Source organism: Euphorbia lathyris, chromosome 7, assembly GCF_963576675.1.
Source record: "Euphorbia lathyris chromosome 7, ddEupLath1.1, whole genome shotgun sequence".
NCBI classification, from domain to species: domain Eukaryota; kingdom Viridiplantae; phylum Streptophyta; class Magnoliopsida; order Malpighiales; family Euphorbiaceae; genus Euphorbia; species Euphorbia lathyris.
In genome coordinates this window covers 24,793,310-24,799,557 of record NC_088916.1, presented here as the reverse complement: position 1 = coordinate 24,799,557, position 6,248 = coordinate 24,793,310, and the positions used below count along the sequence as shown (strand labels likewise).

The 6,248-nt window shown below is 35.1% G+C and overlaps 1 long non-coding RNA gene across 6 annotated transcripts; it reads left to right on the top strand.

The window, feature by feature from the left end:
- The first annotated feature begins 765 nt into the window (after positions 1-765).
- On the top strand, positions 766-3,782 carry LOC136201206 (uncharacterized). 6 transcript variants are annotated; one of them, XR_010673737.1, is made up of 5 exons: positions 767-1,201; positions 1,309-1,406; positions 1,502-2,288; positions 2,373-2,451; positions 3,324-3,782. It is a non-coding gene; the product is annotated as an uncharacterized lncRNA (long non-coding RNA). The 6 variants fall into 6 exon arrangements; XR_010673739.1 differs by having other exon boundaries at positions 774-1,201; positions 1,502-1,805; positions 3,307-3,782; XR_010673736.1 differs by having other exon boundaries at positions 776-1,201; positions 1,502-1,805.
- The last annotated feature ends 2,466 nt before the right edge of the window (positions 3,783-6,248 follow it).

The window sequence follows — 6,248 nt, the reverse complement described above, 5'->3', positions numbered from 1 at the left end:
TTTTTAGATTTTCATCTTGCTTGGTGTTGTCTTGAAGCAGATGTCGGAGGTCACTCAGTTTGACCTCTTCAATCTCATCACATCGCCTGCTGAGTGTTCTTATTTTCTTATTACACTTTTTGGTCAGTGTATAGAGATCACTCAGAGCATTAACCATTTCATTTCTGAGCAAAAGAAGAGATGTTACCTCATTGGAGTGCTCCTCTTGGTCAGATCCATCTGAGAGGTCAGCTTGCTCAAATTGGCATTGGTCAGCAGATTCATCAGCCATGAAGCATATGTTTGCTGACTCAGTGGCATCAGCTTCTGATGAGGTTGACTCATCACTATCGCTTCATGTTGCCACCATAGCTTTTCTGCTACTTTTCTTTTCTTTCTCCAGAGTGGGACAACTTGTTTTAATGTGCCCAGTTTGATGGCATTCAAAGCAAGTGACAGGCTTCGAGCTGTCCTTCTTGTGTCTACTGTCGCTGGACTCAGCTTTGTATTTATTGCTTTGTCTGAATGGCCTTTTGCTATTCTTGTCATTCTTTCTGAATAGCTTCTTCATTTTTCTTGTAAACATGGCCATCTTCTCATCATCTGATGAGTCAGCTTTCATGACAAGAGATTTTTGCTTCTTGTCTTCTGACTTTTCCTTAGCTTCAAAGTTCTTCATTGAGATTTCGTGGGTCAGCAGAGATCTTATCAGCTCATCTATACAATATACTAAATGTGTAATTAGGAATGCTGATGTGTCATATCTCATAATTCACTTGATCTGAGGTGTCAATCTATCTTTCCTTTGTACAAAAACTGCTGCCAAGTTTCCATCGTCGTGTCGTATCGTATCGGAAGAAAACTCTTCTTACTCACTGAACCACCGCCCGTCGTAGGTTAGTAGATACTTTCTTTTGTTCTCCACCCATACCTAGGTCGCTTCAGAAAATTCACTGAACACCAAGTTTCCATCATCTCAATTCCTACCGTTCCTGTTTTTCAATTGCGCCAATTCTTTCTTGATCGGAACATATTCAAGGTATTGAGTTCGCGGTTCCTGTTTTTCAATTGCGCCAATTTTGCTTCTGTTAGGAGTAATTCATTTCTATGCTTTTCTATTCCTACCGTTCCTGTTTTTCAATTGCGCCAATGCCTCTACTTCTACTTCTACTGCTGTTAACAATGGCAGCGGGGGATTGGGCTTTGTTCTACCTCTAAATTTGTAAGACCAATAACACATGTACTCTCTCTGCCTATTTTTCTTCATTTTCACTCTGAATGATTCAATGTGTGTTTATATTCATTGTATTAATTGATATGTGTTTTCAGGGGGACTTCATAAATATTTACGCAAGAACGCTAGGTTGTCTACTCGATCTGTTTCTTCAGAGAATGGGTCTCCCTCTTCTTCAGTTTCTGATTTTGCGGTACTTTCTGTTTTTCTTTTTTATTTACTCCGTTTGAACATTTGTATCGGCATTGTATTGGATTGTATTTCATTTAATTGCGAGTTCTCTCTCAGGGATTTGATGCTTGATACCTTCTTCCAGTTGCTTACTTCCAGTTCAGATTTTCGATCTGTATTTTCTAACCACTAAGGATCAGTTTCACGTTCTCATTCTACCCGTGCTTTCTCTGCAGTTCAGATTTTCGATCTGTATTTTCTAACCGCTAAGGATCGGTTTGCTCTTCTTTCTCAACTGGTGATCTTCATGGCTTTCTAACTTTGCAGTCGGTTTGCTCTTCTTTCTCTGCAGTTCAGATTTTCTTAATCGGAAATTTTCTTGAAAATTGTCTGCTGTTTTGAGGATCTAAATACACTAATGGTATGAATTCTCATTTTCTTGAAAATTGTCTGCTGTTTTGAGGATCTCTGATGAAAGTTTGGATGTTTAATTGCTATTACATTTTCTTTTGTTTCTTATTTTTGGTTGGAAGTTGTAGTTATGACTCAAAAATATGGTTTAATAGGAAAAGTCTCTACATGCAATTCTGCGATCCTCCTATTCGCAAACCACATGTCCTTAATACTTTCAGAATTTTTCTTCAAATGGGTGTTGTTCTGATATTTGGCTGACAAATGCTCAATTTTTTTAATTCCATTCGCAAGAAGTGTCAACAGCTTCAAATTCTTTCAATATTATTTTTCTTATTGTGTGGATGGTTACTTTCTCATGTTCCTAATAGATGTTTATTGTATTGATGGTTATTATGTATTACAAGTCAAGCAGTCTATTCCTGGAGTTGCCAGTGGTTCTATTGATGGTTATTATGAATTTTGTGGCTTCAACAGTAAATGGAAGAAGCATGTAAATTGGTCATTTGAGTTTAGGAGAGTGTTTAGTTTTACATTTTGCTTTTGTTTATTAAAATTGGTCATCCATTACACACAGGAAAATTTAAAGGTGTAAGGAGATGCACATATTGGGGAACTCTCCCAATTCTTCTGAACTCTGTCCAAATGCAATTCGGGTAACTTTCTTTGTTCCAACCCAATTTTTACATTTTGCAATGCCTGTTAATAGTTTAATTTGTTTACATTTTGAATGCCAAGTGTTAATAGTTTAATTTGTTTACAAAAGGCTAAGTTTGTTGATAGGAACCAGGAAAAAAATTATAGGCTTATCTACCTTCCAATTTTTGAAACCTATCAATAATTTGTTCCTTTTTGAATAACTTTTAAGGAAGATGGATTTACATACCTTCTATTACACTGGGGCTATCTATTACTATAATATTGAACTGTAAACAAATTGATGATGTGTCAGTTTGTCAAATTTATGAATTTTCAACTTTTCTTCTTCCTCTAAGCTCTTGATTTTTTTCTCTTGGCATTATTCTTTTTGGGAGACCTAAAGCCCTTTTAACTGGCAGCTAACCAGTTAGTTCCTATAATCTTCCCCATACCAAAAAAATCACACAAACAAAACTATAATTTCTTTTTAAACAGCATCCATCTTATATTGCTATATTATGATCAGACAGACAAGTTGATAGCTTTAAATGCAAAAATAAAGAGAGAATAAATGAAATGAAAGGGAAAGGGAAAGGGTGAAATAATTTAGGATGCTCAAGAACAAGTATACAGTATAGTCCATGAATAAGGGAACAAATTCTGCATTCTGTATTATTATCATACTGCTATATGTATTATTAAATATGTTGTGTTGTGTACCTATTAAAAAAGGACAAAAAGAAAGAATCATGACCCTGTCATCTTTTTGGTTTTTTACGCGTTAAGTTCGTGCTAGACGATCAAAATCTTAATTCCTAAGAAAGTTTTTTTTCTGCATTAACCAGTTTTTATTATTATTTATTATTATGTAGTTTGTCCGTTCTTGCAGGCATCTGTATGGATTGGCTTGCATCAGCACTCTAATGGCCCTTTTATAATCGGGAACTTCCAATTTACCGTCCTAATATGCTCTAATCTATGAAATCTTTGGCAAACTGGTATATTGGTTTCATTTTTACATTCATCTGTTGTTTTCTAATTTCTATTAAAAAAATAGAAGATGTCTTAATTTTTACAAAGAGAGGTACTCTAAGGAATGTAGAGAGAGATTGAGAAATATGAGAAGTGCCAATTTCCAGAATTCATAAAAATCAATAGAAAGTGTTCAATTTGGAGAGAAATTGAGAGTAATTGGGGAAAGCTTTTTGGAGATGGATGCTAGCAAGATATTTTTTTGCCACAGATATAAACTCTTTGTAACAGACTACTATTTAATTTAATATTTTGATTTTTGATGTAATTCATGTTAGTGCATGTATGATTAATTAAAAAATAGGGGTTGCATAAATGTATCTAAATGTATGATGGATTCTTTTGAAAGATTCAATTGTATTCAACAAAAATTCAATTAATTTACATGTATGTATGTGTGTAAAAAAATCATTATTATGTGTTTTATATTTCTTGTATTATTATTTTAATTTATTTATTTTCATCCAAATAATATGTTTTTGAAAAGCATCCAAATATTTTTTTTAAAGACACAATAAGTACTAATTAACTTAATTTTTTTTAATATAATTTGCAAATAGTATGGACATATATTTCATTTTTTATAAAAAAAATATTTTAATATTTGATCAATTATGAAAAAAAATCACCGTGTAAAGCACGGGTCTCTTGTTAGTCATATTTATATATGGTCAGGTCCTGAGCTTCTTCCACAGCTATCTTCTTAGCTTGCCAGCTCTTGGGGAGACTCCTCAAGATTTTCTTCACTTGTTCGTCTTCTATGAAGTTCTTGTCGAGTCTCTTCAGCTCATTTATAATGTTAGTGAATCTAGCGTTCATTTCAGAGATGTCTTCATTGTCATTCATCTCGAACAGCTCGTATAGTCTCATGTGTTGATTCACCTTTGATTCATTGACCTTGCTGGCACCTTCATAGGTCACTTTCAGCTTCTTCCATATTTCCTGTGCTGACTCACAACCTGAAATTTTGTTGTACTCTGCAGCATCTAACGCACAGTGAAGCATATTGATAGCTGAAGCATTATTTTTGCAATTTTCTAAGGTCATCCTCTGACCACTCAGTTTCACTCTTATTGTTTACCATTTGTAAGGAACAAACGGGCCTTAGACTATTGCAAGTCATGCACTCATGTTTGTTGCCTGAATAAAAATTTTCATCCTGTTCTTCCAGAATGTATAATTTGATCGGAAGAACAATGGAGGTCGACTAATAGATAATCCTTCAGGGAGTATCTGTGTTGTTTGATTTCCAGGAAGGAAACGAGTGCTGTTCTCAGCCATTTACAGGGATCAACTCAAGATAGTTTTATCTTTGAGTAGTGAGCTACTGAGCTCTGATACCACTTGTTGGTCCCGTGTAATTAGTTCCAGGGGGGTTAGGAACTAATGTATCTTTTTCGCTTAATTATGCTGACTTAATTTAATTCTTTAAATAACCTTACTCAGTTTTTGGTCAGCAAGGCTGGGCGAGATGTAAGACAGCTTTAGTCAGAGGCTGACTAGAACCGTTTTACTTGTGAGTTGGGAATTAACACTTAAGGTCAGCTTCCAACTCAGCACTCTGATTACTCAGTGTCAGCTTATACAATTTATATCCTGAGTAATTTAAGCAAGCAACACATACATATATATATATTGAGATAAAGGGTTAGAGATTACTCAGCAGTCTTATCCTGGTTCGGCCTCACCGCCTACGTCCAGTCCCCAGAATCCTTCCGGGCTTTTTCAATCCACTACCGAGCTCTTTAAAGGTAGAGCACAAACCGTTTACAAGGCAATTGAGTATGCAAGAGTACCATCCTCTATTCGTCTACTCAATCCTACTCAGCGCTATAACCGAACACTCAGATTTTCTCTACCACTGAGTACTAAAACCGAGTACTCAGCACCACTCTTTCAATCTTTACAATTGATACAAATTTGTTCTTTCTAGATGAAGAACACTTTAGATGAATACAAATTCAATCTAGACTTTTACACAGAGATCGGATTTGGGTGTAAGAAATTGCTTTTCTGTTTATATGTGCTTGTATGTATTGTTTTTCTTTTTGTACTTCGACAAAGGATCCAAGAGATGAACTTGTCCTTTTATAGTGAAATCTGATGCTTCAATCATTTGAATTCGGACATATCCGTTGAACTCAAACGGTCTTCTTGCATCATTCATTGGTCACCATACAAATTTGCAGGCCAATCCTGTCGTCTAAAATTAGCAGGCGTCATGCTTGTCTTCTTCCGCCAGGTTCGTCTTCTAGCACCAGTTTCATCTTTTAGCCAAATGCCAGTTGACCCATACATCTCGAAAAGGTCTCTTGGGTAATTCCAAGGCTTCTGAATTGGCGCAGATCTTTGTCAGATGTTGTCTTTATTAGTTAACGGATCATTTGGCGCTGTCCTGATGAACACTCAGCTTGATTTAATAGACGTTGCCTTCAAACTTTATCTTTGACAAGGCTGAGTTATGTTCTACTCAGCTTCTTCGATCAGCTTCGTCTTCAAGCGTTTGTTCTGAAGAAGACTTTTCTTCTATTATGCTGAGTTGTGTTCTACTCAGCTTCTGTGGCTCATGCTGACTTCATTTTGTCTTACTTTTTTATTTCTGTTCTCATTTATAAATATACTTAACATTGAACAAACACATTAGTACAATTAAATCAAAGCACTTAAATTTAATTATCTTAATCATGTGATTAACTTAAATAATTTTATCAAATCAAAATCATGTGGAAAGGTGTTTCAACATTTGTTTCTTTTTCTGTGTAATGAATTCTGTAACAGTTTT